The 13,644-nt window shown below is 44.1% G+C and overlaps 1 protein-coding gene across 17 annotated transcripts in view; it reads left to right on the forward strand.

Annotated features, from left to right (window-relative positions):
• Nucleotides 1-13,644, forward strand: part of Rin2 (Ras and Rab interactor 2) — a 216,724-nt gene that overhangs the window by 153,214 nt on the left and 49,866 nt on the right. Inside the window, exons 1-3 of one of the 17 annotated variants that reach the window (XM_087652237.1) lie at nt 842-1,000; nt 6,403-6,592; nt 6,820-6,936. The gene's annotated coding sequence lies outside the window, so the exon portion shown is untranslated. 17 annotated transcript variants of the gene reach the window in all.

The raw sequence follows: 13,644 nt of genomic DNA on the forward strand, positions 1-13,644 counted from the left end.
ATGACTGTGTCAATTTGGCATGCTGCATACGCTTTGAATATGTAGGAGGGGCTGGTTTTAAACTGGAAAATTGTCTTTACAAGGGTCAGAGGTGAGGTTATAGGTTGAAGATCAAGCCTCTCAGCTCTTTGATATAGCCTTTGCTTTTGGCAGAAAAGCAGAACGTCATTGCTACAGAATGATGGACGTGTTGGTTGGTGCCTAGAAAACGAGGTTCATCACCCTCCCCCTTCCCTTCTTGAGGCAGCGTGGAATAGTACAAAGATAAGATTTATGGTGTAAGTCTGCTCAAACAAACTAAGTAACACTGATTGCCCAGGCAAGTTTCAAACCAGCCTGACTTGTTCTCTGCCCAAAACTTCAGGAGGAAAAAAAAAAAAAAAACACCAAGCAGGGAGGCAGGTGTTAGGCAACTAGAAGGTGGTTCCGTAATGCCATGCTTCTTAGGAGGAGCTGCATTTGCCTTAGCTGGGCAAGTTCTAGGTGCCCTCTACTTCCTGGCCATCTCTACAAAGTAGTGGAGGTAGACCAGGTGTCCCTCCATGCTTCTTGGCTTTCAGTGCTTTCTTTATATCCCAGTGTGAAGGGTTTTGATTAGTCCAATTGTTTTCTTCCATAAACTTGACACATGCACAGTGCACAGTGATTTTCAGTTAGAGATTTTTTTTCCCATCTCATATCTATAGTTCAAAGGCTCTTCTTGGAACTTTAAGGTATATAATAAAATTACTCCTTTAGCACAGGGTTGACCTTTAGCCTCTGCACTGCTATGTGTAAGCAAAACTAGAGTCTAGGCTGATCAGGAGTAGAATTTAGTGACATTTGTTTCTTCCATATCTAGGAAATGCAATGCTGGGAAATAGACCCCAAGCTCTGCAGGGGATGGACACGGAGTGAAAAAGGTCTCCCCTAAGTATAAGTCATAGAGGCTGTCAAGGTTTGGGGAGTAGTGGGTTGCAAACCATTGAGATCTTGCTCCCCAACCTCATCAGATAATAGGGTGAGAGATCTGGGGTTCATTTAATCACTAACATTGTTTGTGTTAATTTGTGGTGCGTGCTAAGTATGTGTTGTACTACTGAGCCTTACTACACTGAGTATACTACACTCCCAGCCCTAATATCTCTTTTCATCTTTTCCTTTCCAAATTTAAGAATGATCAAAAGTGCAGGACATGACTAATCATGGTACTGCATGCCTTTAGTTCCATCAGAGGCAAAGGCAAGCAATCTCTGTGGGTTTGAAGCTAACCTGATCTACATAGCAAGTTCCAGGTCAGCCAGAGCTACATAATAGATAGACCTGGTCACAAACAAAAGCCAGGCAACAAGGAGGTAGGAAAGTGAGACTTTGAGTTGTTTCCAGAATTAAGGCAAAAACATGGCCATAGGTACAAGGCCACAGTTTAACCCAAGAGTTGTCTTACTGCTGTAGAGAGAAGTGGTTGAGATCCTGAGACTTCAGAGGCTGAGGCAGGAGGATGGAAAGTTCAACCTGGAAGGAGGAAGAAAAAGGAAGAGGGAGAGAAGAACAGAAGGAAGGATGGAGGGAGGGTAAAGGGAGGGAGAGAGGCAGGGAGAGAGGCAGGGAGAGAGCTAGGTAGCAGCTCCACCCTTCCTAGGAAATTGCTGCTGTATTTCCAATGCACCGGATGTATCAAATTGTACCTCTGACATCCTTCTCCATGAGTATGAGTCTGATGGGGCCTCTCATTTCTCCCAATAGCCATTGCAAAATGCCTGAGCTTCCTCAATTGATGGAACCTGGGGTTAAATACCAAGTTAGTTTCCTAGGCAGTAAAGGACCTCTATTCCTTTGCTTGTGTTAGCATTTTGCTACTCCATGGTTAGCTCTGAAATGCACTTTCAGTCTTTCTTGTGATCTCTTGTGCCCTGGACTTCTTTTCAGAATAGCATTTTTAAATATACTAAAGCAAAATGATAGAATAACATAAGAAAAGCAACTATGCTTGAAAAACAAGGGCAAAATGTTTACAATGCAATATTTCACAGAGGAGACATTTCTTTACTAATGCCAAGAGGGAGCAGCAATGGCTGTCGTCTGAGCAATGGTAAGCTCTGTCCCTGGTGCAATTGCAGGAGAAGCACCTCTAGCTTCTGTTGGCAGCAAAGGCACAGCCACTGGGCTGCTCTTGTTATTATTGTAACCCATATTCCTGGTGGAAGGAGGTACATGTTCTCATCACCACTCCGTGTATATGTGTACGAACTGATGCACTCGTGCCTGTAGATGCCAAAAGTCGACTCCGGGTGTCTTCCTCTGTTGTTTTCCACCTTATTTGTTTCTGAGGCAGTTCTCTTTCTGAATCTAGAGTTCATTGTTTCAGATAAACTAGCTGGCCACTGAGCTTTCAGTACCTCTCCACCTCCTAGAACTGAGGATAGAGATACAAGCCCCCATGTCCAGCTTTTACATAGCTTTGGACATCCAAACTCAGGTCCTTGCCTTTGCACATCAAAAACTGTACACACTCAGCCATCTTCTTGGCCAGTATGTTCATTTCAAAGTGAAACCAAAGAAGGCTGGGAGCATGGTTCAGCTGTATTCCATCCCTAGCCCTGCTTATCCCCTACTCACATCCTCGTGTGTATTTTAAGTCATCTCTAAGCAGGGTTGAGTGGCACATGCTATAATGGTGACGTTTGGGAAGTGGAGCAAAAGGATCTGAAGTTTGGTGTCTGGACATCACACCCGAGACTCCTCTCCCTTCCCCTATTGCTGCTCTGGCTCTATCCTGTACTCCCTTGTTCCCTGACTTCCCTTAAACCTGGAATACTCAGAACTCTTGAACCTCTTCTCTTTATCTCTTTGCTCCTCTTCATCCAGTTGACCTTGCCTAAGATATTTGGGGGTTTCTGAACTCAGTGCTCACATCAGTAAAATGGGAGTAATAATCGAGCAATTTAATAGCATCCTCAGGAAGAATACACAAGCCAAAGAACTCTGACCTGACAGATGCAATGTATACTGACAAAGAAAGTCTCTAGAGTCTCATATTAATTCCATCTGGTCTTGCAACTTTGATGTCATCAGTGTGTTGGTGATTTCCAACTTAAGTCCTCTCTGGCTGATCCTCTTTATGAGTTCAGAGGTTTGCATCAAACTTACAGAGACTGTGACTGAACCCTTGGGGGTCCCCTTGCAAAACCACTCTCTGCCAGGTCTTTCTAACCCACTCACATGAACCTCCCTGCCATTCTTGCAGCCTTGTGCTCATAACCTCTCTTCCATCTGTCTTCAGCTCCTACCAGTGTCACCCTTTAAAGTAGATTCATGACCTCTTTTCACCAGCACCAGCACCATGGTCCCTTCTGGTATCCATGATGCTTTCCATTTTTCTGGGCTGACATCCAAGCAGCAACCAGTCAGTCTAATCCTAACTATTTTGTACTGTGTTAAGTATTAGAACTAATCCAGTAATTAGTCTGCTTGTTTGTTTGTACCAGTCTCTCTGGCAGCCTAAATTGACCTGAAACCCACACTTTTTCTGTGTTGGCCTCTCAAATGCTTAGATTATAGGTCTACACCAATATGTCCCCCTCTTAGTAAGATGTCTGTAGGTTATTAGCAAATACGATACCATTTTATATAAGAGACTTCAGGATCCACTGATGTGAGTATGTCAGGTGTCCTTGAACCAGTACTGAGGAATTTGTGTGCCTATTTGCTTACTTAATCATCTTCTACCTCCATGAAGGGCCAAAATCCATGAAAGCAGGGGTTTGGCTTGTTATATTAGATTTAGGGGCCAAGAGTTGGGTCTGGCATATGGCATATCATCCATAGCTGCAGGATAATAGGCGCCAACAGGCCCATAGCAGCCCCATGGATCTAATTAGTTCATCAGAGGCCCATCACAAGCATGAGATGTGCACATACGCGCACACAGACACACGCACAGACACATAGTGTATACACACACACACTAGTGTACACACACACACACACACACACACACACACATACACAGTGTATATGAGAAGGAAAGCTGTACTTAGCAGTATACAGTGTTTACAGTGTATACCTGTAATCCTACACTGGGGAGGCAGTGAATTATCTAAGGACAGCTTAGATAATTTAGTGAGAGCCTGTCTTGAAAGAAAGAGGGGTGACTATAAATTTGACCTCCTCCTGGCCACAAAATGAGCCCCGAGTCCCTTCCCTTCTGTCTCCATCTGTGCTTCTTCTATCAGTCCTGAGGTCTGGGCAGTTGGGGTCCTTAGCTTATAGGCTAAGAGCTGATTAAATCTACTTCCACCCGCTAACAAAAAGAAGCTAGCTAACCAAGAAGAAGATGGCAGGGTCATTCATGGTGCTCAGCCCCCTTATGTGGTATTGTGTCTCTCCCTCCTTCCAAAGGCTGGGGAGAATAGAAACATAACAGCCTTTTGCTCCACATCCCTCTGGGTGAAATGTGCCTGTGTTGGGATACATTGTCCAGGCCTGAAGTGGTCCCATGTTCCACCCTTCTCTTCCCTGGGCTCACCATTTTGAGCCAACAGCCTACATATTCCCCTGTCCTCAGGCAAAGAAGACGGATACAAAAAAAGTCTCAAATATTCTCTTGGCCCAGACTGGATTTTCAGGACTCGGGAGGATCCTAACACATACATGGTCATCCTAGACATAGTCATTGAGGGACATTGCTCTTAATGCCAGTTTTCTGGCGCAGGGAGACTTGGAACCCTGGGTGATGTCTGTGGTCTACACCTCCTCTCGTCTCACCCTATCAGACAGGAATTTAAAACTTCCTTGGCCAGTTTAGTTAATACTGTTAGAGTGTAACAGTTGCCCACCACCTTTGGCCTGTCTAGAGGTTTGAACTTCATGGTAGCAATGAAAGGGCAGTTACATCCAAACCACTACTCTCTTCCCTTGAAGATCCAGATCGCAAGAGAGAACTATGGCTTCCATCTAGGGTAGTGCTTCTCAGCCTTCCTAATGCTGCGAACCTTTAATTCAGTTCTTCATGCTATGGTGACCCCCAACCATTACATTATTTTCATTGCTATTTCATAACTATAATCTTGCTACTATTATGAATTATAATATTAATATCTGTGTTTTCTAATGGTCTTGGGGGGGTTGAGAATCTAGAGGAAAGGGAATTCCATCAGAACATCTAATGAGATAATTGTGTCCAATACACTGCTCTGTGTGTGCCCTTCTTGAAGAACTCTGCCCCTGCTGGTACCACTTTTAAAGCAATCCACTAATGTTAAATATAATTCAGCAAGAGTACATGAGTATGTAGCTAAGGTGAGTTTTCACAGAGAAACCACACAGCCAGGAGCCAGATCAGAAAACAACTTCCCAACCTCTCTCAGGGTTTCCTCTGGTCATATCCACTTCAAGTCTAACCAGTGTCCTGACTGGCAGTGATCTAGGTCATTCATATTGATGAGTTTATCGTTTGTCTCTATTTTGATGCTAGGAATTGAGCCCAGTTGATTATGTACATGCTCTACCTATCCTAGCTTTGCCTGATTTCCAACTTTTTATAACTGGAATTAAAACAACATATGCCTCTGAAAGTCTGGCTTCTTTTGCTCAACTTTTAAAAAAATAATATTCCAATAATGTAAACACACATTTTAACCATTCTGCTATTGATTGATATTTGACCTGGTTCTAGGTCAGAGTTAGGTTTTATTGTTGTTTTGTAGTTTTGTTTGTTGAGCAGGATCTCATGTAGCACCGGCTAGACTTCAGTTCACTGTGTAGTTGAACAAAACCTTGAACTCTTTTTGGGGCGGAGGAGAGCAACTCACTAAGTATGCCTGGCTGGCCTAGGACTTGCTATGTAGACCAGGCTGGCCTCTAACTCACAGAGAGACTCCTACCTCTCCCTCCCAAGTGCTGGAAATAAAGTCATGGGCCACTGTGCTCAGTGGCCTTGAACTCTTGATCAGCTTGCTGCTGCCTCTTTCCTGATGGAATTACAGGTGTGCTACAATACTGTCTGTCTGTCGGAAGAACTGTTCAGCATTTCCTGCACTAATTTGACTCAGGCTACTAACAACATCATAACTTTATTTTCTGTAGTTCTGCCCTTAAGATTACTATACCCAGGACAGTTTTTGATATTTAAAAAAAAAATTATACCCTCGCCTTTAGTAACTTCAAATGTTTAGTAACTTCAAAGCCACCTCAGTTTATTCTTTCCCCACTTTTTCCTCATGAGGCAGATACAAAGAGACTCTGAATTCTCTGTTGCTTTTCTGAAGACTTTAGAGAGTGTATTCACAACATCCTTGGGTCAAGCCACTGGATGAAAAGTCACTGTGTCTTTTGACTTCTTACATTATCTGTGTCATGTGCCACGTTAGCCAGTAAATAGTTTCCTCTTATATCTCATGTGGAAACCTGTCTAACCCATAGGTCACTGTTGCTGCAGACTTGGGACACTTGCTAAAGTCATTGAGAAGCCAGTCCTAGAAACCAAGCCAGGTTCATCTTTAAAAGAAGGGTTGGTTTGAGAGTTGGGAGGTACCGCTCTATGGTAGAGCCCTCAACTGGCCTTGGCAAAGCTCTGGGTACCATTACCAACCCTGAAAACAAGAGGGGAAAGGCAAGTGTTTTCTTCCTCTATTATGACTTCTGCTCTGGTTTCTACAAAAATAAGCGACTTGTAGGAAGCGTGTGTTACAGGAGACTAAGCTTCTTTTGCTTTATCTTAGACTCTTGGAAGAGAGGGTGTGATGTTCACAAGTTCATCGTTCCGTGTTAGACTCTGTCTGTTTGAAGACATAAACACAGATTTCTCCTGTGTCTTGAGCATTCCCATTCTTTCTCAAGGAAACCAGAAAGAGCTTTTCAGATTGGATCATGATTGAAAGGCTGCTGAAAGTGAACCACATGGAGCTGGGTTAGGTGAAGCACTAACTCTGGGGAACACGTTCTGTCTTGCCTCGAGTGAGTATGTGTTTGCTAGACTGACCATTTCTCTCCAACCATACCCTGAGCTGGCTTACTTCAAAGCCCTAAGAGTGTTTTCCATATGACTTCAAAGAATTCCGTGAGGATTTACCAGCCCAAGGGGAGTCTTTACTGAGTAGATACATTTGTGAAGGTTCCCCAGTGGAGCCTGGAGATTCACATGACTTAGAAAGGAGAGGATCATAAACAAATGGGCACCATATAATGGAATGGGTATCATATAATGGGATGAACTCAGAGGAACAGGAATGTGCTGGATTTCGGGGAGTGGAGTTAGTTGGGGAATTCCAGGTCAGTGGTGGTTCTAGAAAAAAATGAAACCTAACATCCCTTCATTAAAGAATTAATTACGCAGGTGAGACCAGCTCTAGATTACAAACACCCAAGAGAGCCATTCAGTGTGTCTCAGTTCTTGGTATCTAGGAAAGTTTTTTTTTTTAAAGAGCATTTACATTTTCTTCTCTTGATTACTAAAAATTGGTATGTACATTGTGAAGAAAACACAGATCAGAAAATAAAGATTATAGGTAATAAAGCTGGGCGTGGTGGTAAATAGATTTTCCTCGTCCCTAGGGATGTTGAGACAGGAAAATAGGGACTCTGAGGTCCTCCTGTGCTACAAAGAAAAACCTATCTCAAAAAAACAAAAACAAAACAAACAAATCAGCTCAGGAGGCAAAGGGGATCACAAGTTCAAGGTTATCCTTGGCTACAGAGTAAGTTGGTAATCCGTCTGGACTACAGACAAAACAAAAACCCAAACAGCCAACCAAATGGACAAACAATTAAAAACAAGCGCGAGTTCACCTACTGAGGCAGATCTGTTTGCTGTCTTGTCTCAGCACTGAGTAGCCCTCTGGTTGTTTTTGTTTTTGTTGTTGTTGTTGTTGTTGTTGTTTACATTACTAAATATATAAATGGTAGATAATGAATGAATATTTGCCAACCGACAAGGGTGTTTTTATGTTGCATTCTGGTTCCATTTTGGGTGTGGGGTGTTAATGTGGGTTGGCGTTTTCTTCGTTTGTGTTATTGTCATTGCTTGTATTCCATCAGTGTCTCTCTATGTTGCTTCTCTATTCTTAGATGCTTCTGCTTCAGCTTCCCTAGTGTCTGGTACTACAGGCCTGTGCCTCGGCCTTCATTGGAGTCCCTGTTTTAACCAGTGGCACCATTCCATTTCATGGTTGGCGTCTCTGTCAACAGTAGACTTTAGCCACGTTAGTGTAACACTGGCAGCACTCCAGGGCTAGATTCATTTTACACTTTTTTTTCTTTGTCTGGTCAAGCCCATGGCCTCTCGCATCCTGCTACAGACGCAGGTAGGTGCCTACTGCCACGCTATAGCCCTTCCCTATTTTATTTGGCTAACTTGGCTCAGCCACAAGCTGTTGCTTAGTTAGAATTCTGCTGGTGAATTGGTCCAGCTAAGCAATAGCTTTGGCACAGCCGGAAGCACTTAAGTAGTAGAAGCCACGCATGTAGGGAATGCATGCCTTCCCTGCGAAGCTGCAGGCTGGAGGGCAGAGCCCGCCTGGCTCCTCCTCCAGCCTGCTCTCAGCTCCAAGGGCAACCAAGACAACAGGTTCTTTGTTTCCACTTCTTATTTTTACAAGAACAAATGAAGGCCTTTGCCAGGGCTGACTCCATATCTGGCCTTTTCATCTGGAGCTGGAGAGGAAGCTCCTGAATGGAATTACCCGGATCACTGTTCCACCCCCACCCCACCTCCAGTCTGTCTTGTGTGAAAATGGCCGCCCTAGGTGACAACCATTAGGTTTTGTCCCCATTTCTCAGTATTTTTCTCCTAAGCCTCAGGAGGTAGAAATTTTTAAAAAATCAAATGAAATCCTTTAAAGAAAAATGGGGGGGAGTCCCCTCACCCATAAAAATCCCCCTGCTGCACAGCAGTAGAATACACTTTCAGGAAGTTTCGGCTTCCTCCCACGAGAAGCACGTCCTCAGCCACGCGGAAATCCAATCCATACCCAAAATATAGTAGGGTTTCGGTTTCCTTTTAGAGTTCAAAGGGATAAGAGGTCTTCAGGGAATTAAAGCAGTAACTTGTAGGATGCCAGGAAACTTCAGAAGTTGAAAATGTGGACCCTAGTGTAACGTAATATAATGCGCTTGCCTGTTGTGCACAAAGCTCTGACCCCAGTACCACAAAATGAACAGAAAGGCAGCCTCACCTTAGGTAAGTGGGCCTGTGTGGATTCTGGTTGGTTGGGGTTTTTTTTTGCTTTTGTTTTTGTTTTTGTTTTTTATCATTTTCACCTCAAATAAGGAGTTAAGTTGGTTGGCTCAAGTATCTCTCCCAACTCAGCTAAATATGCAAGGATTTTACAAAAACATGGCTCCCGGGTCCTAGGCCATTACTCTCCCCATCTTGGCTAATGTGTAGAAGGCCCCTCAGGTCATCTCCAACCTTTGTGCTCTAAGCGGAATTTGCACACCAGGGTCTTGTGTCATCAGGAATGGATCTGGGCCTCCTTTCATCTCCAGGCTTAATGTTACCAAGAGGGGTTGAACTTAGCCTTGAGAGTCAGGAGTTGCTGCTGTGCCTAAAGGTGTTAAGCAATATAGCAACCAACCGGTAGGTGTTTTTATTCGAAGGTTTCTGGGAAGTTTGGTTTACTTGGCGTAAGTGTGGGGAATTGTTATTTGTGCCAGAAATATTTTTATCAGATGTATTTTTTTCCTGCATGAGCTCTCCATTGTTCTTCATAAGGAACCTGTATTTTCCTCAGAACAGTTGACCCTCAGCCCTACCATCTGTCACATACCTCACCACCCCTCCCAAGCCCTGTAAGGCCCAGGCAGGAGTCATCTCCCATTAAATGTGGTATCTGATTGGCCACTGCATTTTGCCACAGGATCAAGGATCTGCTAGGACATGAGCAAAATCATGGTAGACACAAAACTCTATCCTCTGTCTGGTCTTTAGTTCTTAAGATGGCCTGAGCATTAACCTCTCAAAGCAAGAAGCCTGGGCCCCCCACTAAACTAAGACACTCATATGTACCAGGGATGGGCAGTTAGATTTCAGATCTAAAAGGACTCAGGAGATGAATGCTAAGGGGGCTTTGGTCTGTGTTTAGTGATCCCCCAGTATTGTTTCTCCAAGCCTCCGTCAGGGTACCTGCTTTAACTGAAGGATTGTACTCACCAGTGCTATCTACTTTCTGGTTTCTCTTGTGAGCACCAAGCTTCTTCTCCCGGTACTGCAATAAGCACTCTGTATTTGTCAACAGTGTCCTACTTTGTCCTTGAAGATCGAGACTAAATGTCATCATTGGCTTCATACCCCCGGACTAGAAAGGCTATCTATAAGAGGAATCCATGAGTAATGGATGAAGAAGCTGCTAAAACTTTACTCAGATTTATTACTCTGCAAGAAATGAGGCTGCTTCCTGGCCCAAGGCCTCAAGATAGCCAAAGGCTTAGTAACTACAGTGACTTTGACCACCCATTTCCTGATAAACACACAAACAAGAACCTTTTGTCTCCCGCAGCTAGACCTAGCAGCCAGAGACAACTTCTCCAAGACCTTGGCTAAGGGAAGACCTGTGTCTAAGGTTGAACATAGGGGCCCTAGAATGAAGCTCAGACCAAATGAGCATGAGCGCCCCCTCCTACTCAGGAGCAAATACTATCTACACACTACCTCCCACTCAAGCCTCTGGTCATGCCTGCTCTGGGCTGAGCAGAACATGGTTCCAGTGAGATCAGCATGTAAAGGGGTAATGCTTTGGAGATGTACAGACAGCAGTGGGGAGGTTCCAGGCACATATAACTGTAGCTGAAGGAGATTGGAGATGGAGGCTAGGAGTTGAGCTCAGTTTTTGACAGGTCGGAGGGATCCAGATAGAGCAATGGAGGTCAAAAATAGCTTAGCCCTGTGTGTGGTTAGCATGTGTAAGGCCCAGGCTTCCATCCCCACCAGCAGATACATTAATAAAGTAGGAGCCGCTTAAAGTCAGCAAGGTGGGGCAAACACGACAAAGAGTAACTCTTACAAGCTGGTCTTCTCTATGAGTCCAAGAGAAAGGTGTGTAAATATTAATACAGGAAAAAGATTCTCCTTCTGTAATCCAAGATGTCACATCCCAGATTTCAGTCATCTTTCCTATTCCTTTTCCTCCTATCTTCAGTATTAACGCAGGGGTTCATTAAGCTGATTTTCCTTTTATATATTTTATATTTTATATATTTTTACTTTCCTTTAAAAAGGTCAATTTCATATCTCTACCAGGATTGGGAAGTACTGTTGTAAAAGGACACTGTGACACTGTAGTTTAAAGACCCAACTTGGCTTTAGTTTTTATTCTACAGTCGGACATTTCATTCCATAAAATAGAAAAGGTAGTCTGTTCCATTGAGCAGAAGATATTTGTAAAGACTGATAGAGAGGGACTAATAAAGCGGGGGTGGGGTCAATCCTTTGTAAGATGGGTGGGTGTGGAATCAGAATGCCAGACACTCCGGCTTCGGATCCCTTCAAGCTTCTTGTGTACAGATGAAGGTAGAGGGAACTCCTTCCTCAGCAGTAGAAAGCTGGCCTTTGCTGACTTGCTATTTTGTATTAGTTAGGATTTCTCAGGTCAAATAAGAGGCTTTGTTTCACTTTGGTGACATTGACCATAGCTAAAGAAATAAAAAAGGAAGGACATGACTTGCTGAGCACATGGTGAAGGAGAGGGTTTATTGTAGATAAAAGGGAGAGCACAGCCAGAGGCAGACACATCTGGGAGAGCCCAGAGTAAGCATAGCTGGGCTCAGCTGGACCTTGAGAGGAGAGATGGAGAGCAGGTGGAAGAGAGGAGCCACTGACCTGTGTGCTTAGTGCCTGTGAGGGCCAAAAGAGGCTGCATGGTCCCCTGGAACCATGTGAGTGCTGGGAATCACAGCCAGGTCCTCTGCAGGAGCAGTGTGCTTCACTGCTGAGCCATCTTCCCAGACCCTGGCTGTGTGAACGTCTGCCTCAGTGATATTAATCTCAGTCTCTTACAACATTGCATAGGAGTTCAGACCAAAACAGTGGCCTCCTGTGTTTCCCATGTAATGCCATTAAAGTTAGTTCTACTCAGTAAAGCCCACGCTTCTACTGTCTTTATTGCTCTGCCACATTTTAGGAAAACTGTCCGTTTTTATTTTTATTGGTTTGTATGTTTGTTGTTGAAACAAAGTCTCATTAAGTAGCCATGGCTGGCCCAGAACTCACTATATAGATCAGGCTGGTCTTGCACAGAGGTCCATCTATCTCTACCTCCAGGTATTAAAGGTATGTGCCACCAAACCCAATTTATCGTCACTTTTTAGCCAACCACTGGGATATTGGTTAAAATATCTAAATGGAATGTGACCCATCCTGCAATCCCAGCACTGTTGAATGACTGGTCAGGATTGTTGCATGTTTGAGGTCATCTTGGGCTACATTTTAAGTTTTGGGCCAGCCTGGGCTACATAGGCAGACTCTACTTTGTCCCCAGTGGAACTGTTTTGAGTTTGCATTTGTGCTCAGTGATGAAATATGTAAGACACAATTCAATTACCCACCAAAGCAAAGTGGAAGCTGGGTTTGACTTGGTGTTTGCTTCAGTTTTCCTTCATTGACAAGATTAGCATCCTACTGGTGATACTCAGCCCTGCCCACCTGCCTGCATCCTACAATGGCTCCAGGAAAACAAGAGGAAATTTGTTTCCTTTAAAAATCTAGAACCAAAGGTTGCTGTGCAGGTCTATGGTAGAGGTCTTGCAAAACGGTCCTGGATTCTATCCCCAGCACTGAAAAACGAGTAAGTGGAAGTAAAGTATAGAAAACCCATTAGGAACTCTAGGGAATAGCCTTCAAGATTCACGTACAGCAAGGGGAGAACATTCACGGGGCACTTGGCTGGAAACCCAGAGGGGAACTTCACAAAGTGAGAATTACTAAGTTCCCTCTACCAAGTTCTTCAAACCCCAGACCTCAGGCAGCCCATACCCAACATAGTCATTAGCCTGGAAGACACAGGCATTGACATCTCTTCCAAAAAGTGAGGGTTCCACACTTTTGTAGGGCCCAAGGGGAGAAAATGGGGACTCTGGGCCAGAGGTTAGGAGTTGGGAAGCAGGAAATGAAAGCCAGACCATTCAGTAAGTTGTGATAATTATGGGTACCCCAAGGTGTGTGAGCAACACACACACACACACACACACACACACACACACACACACACATCTGTTCCACTTGTTCAGACCTTCCCAATGTCTTCAAGTGACTAGATTGTCACTTGTCAGTAAGCTCCTAAATAGAAGCAAAATAGAGACCTTGATCAAACATAAAGATGTCTTTGCAAGTGAGGTTGGACCTTGAACATAGCAGATTCCAAGGCACACGTGTGAGCATTTGTGCTGAGGGGACACAGATTCTCATACATGAGCATGGGTTGAGCAGGGGCCAGGTGGGTTTAGTTAACTCCATTGAGGAGTTGTCAATCAATTTTTTTAAGTTTATTTTGTCCTCGTGTATGTGTGTTGGGGGTAGGGCATGAGAGTGTGCTGTGGTGCACATGTATGGAGGTCAACGGTTAGAAGTCTCACATTCTGTCTTGCTGAGTTAGGGTCTCTCTTGTCTTTGCTGCTGTACTGAGCACTCCAGGGTAGATGGTCGTTGGCCTTTTGGGAGATCCTGTGCTGGAA

The sequence above is a fragment of the Rattus norvegicus genome, chromosome 3 (assembly GCF_021556685.1).
Source record: "Rattus norvegicus strain SHRSP/BbbUtx chromosome 3, alternate assembly SHRSP_T2T, whole genome shotgun sequence".
Taxonomy (NCBI): Eukaryota; Metazoa; Chordata; class Mammalia; order Rodentia; family Muridae; genus Rattus; species Rattus norvegicus.